This window comes from Phyllostomus discolor, chromosome X, assembly GCF_004126475.2.
Source record: "Phyllostomus discolor isolate MPI-MPIP mPhyDis1 chromosome X, mPhyDis1.pri.v3, whole genome shotgun sequence".
NCBI lineage: Eukaryota > Metazoa > Chordata > Mammalia > Chiroptera > Phyllostomidae > Phyllostomus > Phyllostomus discolor.
The window spans coordinates 10,281,101-10,291,454 of record NC_050198.1 but is presented as its reverse complement, the minus strand read 5'-3'; positions in this window follow the sequence as shown (position 1 = coordinate 10,291,454).

Here is a 10,354-nt window from a genome sequence, read left to right as displayed (position 1 = left end):
AGTGAGTTATGTAATCCATTCAACTCATCATTCTGTTTCAGTATCTATGTGATTTTGTCTTTGACACATCATAGCTCAGTGAAAATGTTTGCTTAGTAGTGGGTTCTTGTTTTCCCCTCTGTTTGATACAGGAAGGAAACTACTATTTATTTATTGAATATTGCCCTGTACATTTAGCACCTCACTTTTTGTATTCACAACAATCTTGTGAAGAAGGCATTATTGCCCTCTTTATGAATGCAAAACACTTAAACAAAGCAAGGCAAGCAAGGCCCTATAGAAAATGGAGTGAAAGCTAGGAACAGGCAATTTAGAAGAGTTCTGAATGGCTGATTATTTCACCTGACTAGTAACCAGGAAACTGCTAGTTAAAATAAGGTACCATTTCATATTCATCAGACCAGTGGAAAAAAGTCTAACAGTATCAACTATGGAGAAATAGGTAGGCATATATTAAACTACTAGTGGGGAGTGTAAAATGGTTTAGCCACTTCAGAGAGCTGTTTGGTAATATCTAGTGAAGGTGAAGTTGTTCATACTTTCTGGTTACGGATTTCTCTTCTAGGTATGTATCCAGAGATGATATTTAAAATATTAAATAACTGCTGTCAGAGGTACCAAGCAACCAGAATAAACATAAGCCGTAATTAACTAGCCTGATGATTCTGGTGTATTCCTTTGAATATCAGTCTTGTATATCCTTAGAAAAACTACTATACACAAGCACAGGTGTGTATAAGACTATTCATTACAGCATTGTTTGTAATTAAAAAAACCCCTGTAACTTATGTGCCTATCCATAGAGTAATGAATAAATTGTCACATAGTTGTAGAATGGCATGCTATTCTGCAATTTAAATGAATGATAACAAGATCAGCTTTGTTAAATTTCACTACATAATGAGAAAATCAAAAGGATTCATATGGCATGACACCATCTATGTTAAATTTAATCCAGGAGAAATAATACTACTTATTGTTTATGGGCACATGTACATGGAGTAAACATCTAAAATGAAAGGTACACACTAGCTTCAGGAAAATAGTTATCCCCAAAGTGAAAGGAAGGGAAATACAATTAAGACAGGACAATTTTCGCACTCTCTATAATCTTTAGTTTCTCAACAAAATAAATGTGAAAACATATTAACATTGTCTAAATTTAGGTGTAGACATCTATTTCTTAGTATTATGTATGTTCAATTGTTTTTTCAATTGTTTTTTAAAAATGGAAGATAAGTAACATGGTGGAACTTCCTCTGGACCTAGATCTGTTTGCTTTCAAAGCCAGAGCGCTTTTCATTGGCTGAGCTCCAGAAGAGAGACCCTGGCCCTACGTCCCAGACGGACCTTTCTCTCACCAGCACTGTCAGAAACAGGGTTAGATATCAGTATCAAAGTGGTTATTTGTTTAGTGAGCATGTCCTTGGGAGGACCCTTATCTATCTTAGGCCACATGATCTGATATCCAAGGAGCACAGGTAGTTAAATGGTATTACTGGCAGAATAATGAATGATTTTTTTACGCACTCCAGAGTCAGACGAATTAAGGCACAGTTGCTAGAGTGGGGTGTTTATACTTGCCAGAGACTCTGTACTTCTGAAGGTTTGCGTTTACTCTAATCATGGGGCTTTGTGCACACATGCTTGCTCACTTTGTTACTGCTGGTGAAGGCAATAAGATGGAGATCTTCTGGCCATCTTGTGAAGTCCAACTAGTTGTTGTATCCTTGCACAAGAGCACAGGCCTTTAGTTTGGGTCTGGTGTGTTTCTACCAGCTCATGTCTGAGGGCTCGGGAGGTACCATGTTTGCCCTGTGGAGTTAGGTTTCTGAATAAACAATGGGCCTTGACTGCAGTGATGCAGGTCATTTTCCCTGGCGATCTAACCATTTGAGCCCAACGGTCTGGGCCATTTCTTCTTTTCTCTACACAAAACTCTGTTTGAGTTAGGAGTCCCTGGGTTTAGATTTGGGATTGACAGAGTGTATATAAATCCTTCAAGAGGGGAAAAATGGGGAGATGCTGGTTAAAAGGTAAAAACTCTCCGTTATAGGATGAATAGGTTCTAAGGTGCTAATGTACAGCGTGGTGATTATAGTTAATAACAATGCATTATATACTTCAAAATTACTGAGAGAGTAGATCTTAAACGTTCCCACCAGAAAAAAAAAATAATTGTGTGACATAATAGCAGCATTAGCTATCTATGGTGGTAATCATTTAGCGATATACAAGTATCAAATCAACATGCATTCCTTAAACGTACACATTGTTGTGTCAATTATATCTCACTAAAGCTGCAGAAAAATCCTTTCAACTTTTAGTCCTACCATAATACCTCGTATGATGTTATCTATCAAAAAATATAGAGGAGCCTTGGCTGGTGTGGCTGGGTTGCTTGGAGTATCTATCATCCAGTAAACTGAAAGGTCACTGGTTTGATTCCTGGTCAGGGCACATGCCTGGGTTGCAGGTTTGCTCCTTGGTCAGCACGTGTGCAAAGCCGGAGCAACCAATTGCTTTCTCTCACATTGATGTTGCTCTCCCTTTTTTTCTCCCTTCCTTCCCTGTGTCTAAAAATATATAAATAAAATTTTTGAAAAATTAAAAAACATATAACAGCTATTAATATGATAGCAAAGAAAATATTTGGCAAGAAAAATTTCATGAAACTTTCCTCTGACCCATCCAATTTTGCCATTGAAATATTCCTCAGTGGTTTTATCCACATTAAACCACATAGTTGATTTTCCTTCTTTTCAAGGTTCTTCCACCTCAAGTGCTACTTTGTTAAGTCTTGAGATTTATATTTTTTGGCACATCCATTATTGTAGTGTAAGATATTTTCTGAAGCAGCCAATGTGATTAATATTTATTTAGTTTGCTACATGGACTGCTTAAATCTCAGCATAGCATACTGATATATTGAGATATCAATTATAAATGAACAAGATATGACAATGATTTCGATCTGTGGTAAATAAGAAAAAAAATATTGTATTTGAGAGCATTACCCTATATCAGTTTCTTTGTGGTTTAGGATGATATGAAACGTAAACCCAAGAAATAGCCTTGTCTTACTCAAATCACAAGAGTAAAGATCAACATATATTTTTAGTGCCAATATATAAATTTCTGAATATGATAATATGACAATGACTAAGTTTCATATAAAATGTTTTGGGGCCACATAAATTTCAGTGATACGAGTTGTCTTTATTTTTATTTTTTCATCTTTACTTTCTAATTTTTCATTCACAGCTTACATTCAATATAGTTTTTTATTAGTTTGAGGTGTACAGCATAGTAGTCAGACAATTGTATACTTTACAAAGTGTCCCCCTGATATTTCCAGTACCCACCTGGCAGCACACATAGTGACTACAGTATTACTGACTGTATTCCCTATGCTGTATTTTACATCCTCATGACTATCTTGTGACTACCCATTTATACTTCTTAATTACTTCACATTTTTCACCCAGCCCCCAACCCTTCTCCCATTTGACAACCCTCAGTCTGTTCTCTGTATCAAGACTCTGTAACAGTCTTTCTGTTTTATTTGTTCATTTATATTGTTCTTTAAATTCCACATATGAGTGAAGTCATATGGTATTTGTTTTTCTCTGACTTATTTCCCTTAGCGTAGTACCTTCTAGGTCCATCCATGCTGCCACAACTGGTGAGATTTTATTCTTTTCTTTGGTCAAGTAGTATTTCATTGTATATATATGTACCACTGCTTTTTTAAGTCCATTAATCTATTGATGGGCACTTGGGTTGCTTCCATTTCTTGCTATTGTAAATAATGCAGCAATGAACATAGGGGTGCATATATTTCTTCAAATTAGTTTTTGTGTTTTTTTGAATATATTCTATATCTTCAGAAGTGGAATCACTGTGTCATAAGGCAGTTCCATTTTTAATTCTTTTGAGGATCCTCCATACTGGTTTCCACAGTGGTTTCATCAGTGTGCATTCCCACCAACAGTGTACGAGGGTTCCCCTTTCCCCACATCCTTGCCAGTACTTATGTTTGTTGATTTATTGATGCTATCTCTTCTGACAGTTAAGAGGTGATATCTCATTGTAGTTTTAATTTTCATTTATCTGATGATTAGTGACATTGAACATCTTTTCATATGTCTATTGGCCATGTATGTTCTCTTTGGAGAACCGTCTGTTCAGGTCCTTTGCCCATTTTTAAATTGGATTTTATTTTGGTGTTGTTTTATAAGCTCTTTATAAATTTTGGATATTAACCCCATATCAGATGTATCATCAATAGGAACAGTACATTTAGCTAACTCTGCATATTATGCACGACATTCTGAGCTCCAAATAACAGAGTGAGTGCTGGAGGAGATAGTGATCAGGCAGGCTGGGTGTTCTAAACAAAACTGATCGCTCGCGCGCGCGCGTGTGTGTGTGTGTGTGTGTGTGTGTGTACTATAGAAGGGGGTGCAACAAGACTTTTCCCGGAAGCAGAAAAAGATGATTCCCTTTAGATGAACATCACTTCGCACTCCCTTATTCATGTGAGAGTAAAATTAGAATGGAATGTCATGTGGTGCTTCATGGGCAGGCACCATGAGAGAGTGATGCATGGGTCACCAGCCAGCAGTGATCACGGAAGGCTGTGGATGGCTCGTCGAAATGCGAGAAAAACATACACAGAGACAACCAGGTCCTGTGGGGGAGCAGGAACAGCAGGGCCACTCCACATGTGGGCAGCGCCTTGGACACCCTCTCTCCTGGAGGGCGCCATGGTCAATCCTCACGTGGGGAGCGGGCCACTTGGCCACCCTCCCTGGTGGAGAGAGCGCCCCGTTCCCCCTCGGAGAGGCTTTTTATTGGTTTCATTTGAATAAGAATTCATGAAACAGTAGATAACAAGGAAGTCTGAGGGCCTATTTTGAGTCAGGGTCAAAGAGCTATAAGACTTTTAAGGAAGAAATTAACTTCCTCCTTGGACCCTTCTCATTCAACTGAGAGCATTCTAAACAAAGAAGGTTTCACAGGAATTTACATGTTCTTTTCAGCACAGAGCCGCACAACCCTATCATTGTTTCAGGCTTAGGTGGAGCAAGGGAAGTGAGGCAACCAAGAGATAAGGAGATTTTCTCCCAGACGATGAGGACTCAGGCTATGTCAAAGCCGAGGAGTGAGGGTCCATCACCCCCTTTTGCTGTAGCCCCCAAAGTCCTTCTTTTGGGGTCTCTCATGTGATCGTGCCTGTCTGAGGTCGTTCGCCCCGTGGGGAATCTTACTCGTCTTTGGCTAACCGATCAAGCTTTGGGGTACAGTTATGAATGAAAAAGCAAAAGCAGTGCTCCTGCCAGGGAGATAAGCTTTTGTCTCCTTGCTGGCTTTCGGTTCCAAGGGCGTTCCCTTAGCCTTAGCCTAGGCGGGGGTTACACCTTCTGATACCAGGCAGGGTGGTTCCCAACAAGAGAGTGTGTGTTGTTCGAAAGGCCTACAAACAGAACCCAAACATTAATGCCTGGAAGAGGTGTGACAGGGCCACATTTATTGGTTCCAAAGAAAATTAAAACATTTACTTAAAATACCATGTGGGTCTTCACAGCACCCAAGCCTAAAACCAATTAATTCAGGCTTTAAAAGAATTTTGTTGAATATGAGAAATGGGTTCCAGTTGAAATTGTAACTAGGATCTGCAACACATCAGTGTACTTATTGCTGAAATTTCACCACAAATAGAGAGCTTTAAATGGTTGGACAGGCTTTATTTAAGCTGGTAAACATCCTTGCAGAGATTTTACCCTGTTGGAAGGTCTAGAAGAAAACAAGTTTGCAGTAGGAGGACGGACCTGAAGAGTAACATTTATGTGTGGCGGGAAAGCAATGCAAGGCTTTCACTATTATTTGTGTGCTAGGCGGGGAGGTGACATCAACAATCACTGGAGTCTAGTGGCACCGAACAGCTTCCGCAGTATTTGGGGAGTGAAACGGAGGAGTCAGCAGAAGGAGAGAGCGCCAGTCCTTCCAGTTCTCCAATTAATGATAGATTTTTATTCAATCAATGCGCCCAAGAAATCCTGTTTTACTTTTTTTTTTTTTTTTTTACTAAGGGAAGGGCATTTGGGTTATAGGAAGGAAGGTGGGGGAGAGTAGTGTTTTGCTGACTTTGTCAATACTCTTTTAGAAAGTACTCCCTGCTTTTTTTATTTTTAATTGGATTTTCAAGCTCAGGTGGAAAAACGGAGATGGCCCATCAACTCCTCTCTCCTTATTCCCCTTCTGTGTGGAAAGATTTTAAAAAATCTTCTTGTGTTCAAGAGAAGATTCCCATTGCTTTTGGCTATGTATCTCCATTAGGTTGAATCATTCACCCTGAGCCCGCTATGTTGTTGATTGTAAGAAATTCTGTGGTCGGCTACATTTCAAATCTGTCAGAGCCGGTGATGTACTCCAGGTGCAGCCAAGTGTGAATGCTGTTAAAGCTATTGGTTCAGATGACCTTGATATTGGGTGTCTTCAAGTTTTCTACTCTGCTGGTTTCTCCTTCTGCTTCTTCCTGTAATTGCTGCTGAGTGTTCAAAAGCTCGGCTTGTTCTATATGCTTCCAATTTGTTATAAAATTACAGCAATTCCCTATAGAATCCTGTATTTTTAGTGTCCCCATTAAAAAAACATCTAGGGGTAGAACTTAATTTGCTCGTTACAGTCAACTCTCATCCTAGAGTACACCTCAGTGGAGCCTCTTCTCAGTAATGAATAATTTACTGCCTCATTTTTAATCCAATTAAAAAATGGGCAAAGAACCTGAATAGACTCTTCTCCAAAGAGGACGTACAGATGGCCTATAGATGTATACAAAGCTGTGGAAGGTCACTAATCATCAGAGAAATGCAAATTAAAACCACAAGGAGATATCACCTCTCACCTGTCAGAATGACTGTCATCAATAAATCCACAAACAATAAGTGCTGGTGAGGATGTGGAGAAAAGGAAACCCTCACGCACTGTCTGTGGGAATGCAGACTGGTTGCAGCCACTGTGGGAAGCAGTATGGAATTTCCTTAAAAAATTAAAAATGGAACTGCTTTTTGACCCAGCGATCTCACTTCTGGGTATATAACTGAAGAATCCCAAAACACTGATTGAAAAAAATAGTCGTGTATGTACCCTTAAGTTCATTGCGCATTATTTACAGTTTCCAAGATTTGGAAGCTGCCCAAGTGCCCATCAGTAGACGCAGAGGCAAAGACAACAGTATGGTAATTACTATAGGGAAAGGGGCATGTGGGTGTGTTACAGGGTGCAGCCAACAGGGGGGCCCCAAATAGGCATTTGAAATGGGGTCCAGAAGTTAAGGTGTCCAGGAGATTTTGGGATGTCTCCATCCGCGCCCCGCACCCCGCGCCCCCCCCCCCCTCCCCGGGGTGTGGGTTGGGGGAAGGGACAAATGGAGCAGGGCCATTGAGAGCTGTTTAGCATAGCAACAGCCTTGCAGCTAAGCTCTGGCGTGGTCGTTTGGCATATTTATAACCTTTGACTGGTTGCATAGATATGTTAAGTAGCTGTGATCAGCTCTAAGCCAGGGGAATGGAAGTAACTTCCCCACCCAGATGTAACTGGGGGGGGGGTCCCCTGAGTTTCAGCGCCTGCATGGGAGCTCAGAGAGGATTGGCTCCAGGACATGGGGCCACGCCTGCCCAGACTCATGATGGCAGCCCAGTAAGGCTGGAAGGACACGAGTTCTGGCATGTGAAGCCGAGTGTGGGAGGAGTTGGAAATGAGGCTGCAGAGGAAGATTGGCCTCGGGGATTTAAAACCCAGATTTGGCGGCCATTGAGAAGAGAACCATGCGCAGCCCTGGGAGGAGAACCACGCGGACTTGATGGAGTGGAGACACCTGCAGCCCTGAGAGAGGGAGAACCACGCGGCAGCCCTGAGGGAGAGAACCACGCATCTTTAGCAGAGTGGAGACTCCCGCATCCCAGAGAGAGGGAACCACTCGGCGTGGCAGAGTGGGGACCCCCACAGCTTTAGAAGGGGGAACCACCACCTGGTTTTAGCAGAGATCCTGGCAACTCAGCGGAGGGTGCCGGGAACCCAGGGAGGTCTCCCAGTTGAGATGGAGTACTAACTGGGAAGAACCAGAGGACTACCTAAGCCATGGACTTCTATTTCCTTTCCTGAGATTCGGTACTCTGGACTGGGCAAAGGGGGAAGGAAGGAAGGACTGTGTCTGTTTGTGGGTGTTTTAAGGGACTTTAGGATTTTTTTGATAAAGACATTAGGTCACTACTTTAAGTTAGTATAGCATTAAATAAACATTTCCTTTCCTTTTCTCGAATCTCTGGCATTGAGAGATGTCTTTCCTAGGGCGTCGGACATAACGGACTGGGGGCCTTCTTTCAATAATAGTATATCATCCCAGGCCCCCGTGTTGTGTTCTGTAACAGGTGGGGGAGGCAGCAGGGGGTAAAGTCGGGATAAATGGTGATAGAAGACTTGACTTGGGGGTGGTGAACACAATGCATTATACCAATGCTGTATGATAGATTTGTATACCTGAAACCTATATAATTTTATTAATGTCACCCCAATAAATTCAATAAAAGTAAATAAAAAAATAAAAAAGCTTTAATCACATAATGTAGAAAATGGTGACTATCATTAATGTGTGTCTATTTGCATCCATCTCACTTGTTTATTTTCTGTATTGATTTATGGACCAACGTAATTTTTTAGAAACAAAAAAGATGATTTCATAAATGAATTTCCCTCATACATTTAAATGTTCTTTAAGAATATGATTTCTGCTGTCCCAAAATGGAAACAGATATGCTGCAGTTCATTTAACTAATACCCTATCATTGACATTGAGGGTTTTTTCCCTATAATATCATTATTTTTAGTAACCATGAGATAAATAGACGTGTGTGTGTATATATTTATCATATATATATCATATATATGTATACACACACTCCAAGATAGCCATATACACATACCAAGATATATATATGTGATATACATATATTCATATATGTATGTCTTGGTATGTGTATATGACTATCTGCTTAAGGTAAATGTCTGGAAGTGATATTACTGGATCCAAGTCTATTAAATGTATAGAGATGTTATATACAATCTCCACTTTCCTTCCAAAGAATATAATTTACCAAATTATAATTTATCAATATTTATTTCCCTGTATCCTTACTAGTTTTAGCTATTTGCAGTTTTTCTCTAATCATAGCCAAATTCACTATTAAGAATGTTATGTCATTGGGTTAATTTTCATTCCTTTGATTATGAAGAAGTTAAGCACTTTTCACATGTTTATCGTTAACTCGTTTGTCCATTTGGTGAACTGCCTTTCACATTTCTGCCTATATTTCTATTTTGGAATTAATTTTTTATTTTTTCTTTATAGAAATACCTGCATATTAAATAAATAATTAGGATTGTGTTATATACCCTAGATTACTTTTATGGTATTTCCTTTGTCCTTTATGATTTGTCAGTATTTCATTTTTACATTGTTAAACCTATTACTGTTTACCTTTAAATTTTCTATGGTTGCTTGTATGTTTAAATTGTTTTCTCACGTTGATATAAGAAATTATTTTCCTATATGAACTTCAAGTGTTTTACATTTTTTATAAAAAGCAAGAATCTAGTGGGAATTTTAAATAGGGGTTTTATGGTTAATCAATTGTCCTGGTATGTGTATATGTATGTATTATATATTTTCAAAAATTTTAAACTTGTTTTAGAATAGTCTTTCCTTTCTTCATTTAATTTAAAAATTCTACTTTTTTTGTGTACTGGTTTTTATGCAGATTTAGCACTGGACAGTTCTCTTATGATTTGGCAATCATGCAGGATAACAGAATTTTAACTGTTACATTTTTATAATGAACTGAAATATTTGATAATGCAATTTCTTTCAATTGATTTGAAGTTTTCAAAATTGCCTCTGTAAGAATGCAAACTAGTGCAGTACAGATGTCAATACTGTTGGTAGATAACAGGACCTATAGGAATTTTGAAATGGAGGATAGCAGATAGGATCTTAAGGAAGATGTGGCCCTTTGGCTAGACCCAGAATGATGAATCTGAGTTGACCAGGGAGAGAGGAAGGATAACGAGCCTTCCAGCTGGGGGAAAGAGTGTGAGTAACAGCTTCCAGAATTGTGACCAAGCATTATATAATGGGTGATGGAAGCGGTAGGGCAGAAGGGATAGAACATTTGTTGAGGATCGCCTGGATGTGAATCACCATGCTAAGCGTTTTATTAGCAATGAGTCTGAGGTCAGCCGAATCCTCATACTTTGTCTCCCATGTCAAATTGTGCTTGGTGCCCTGCCGTCA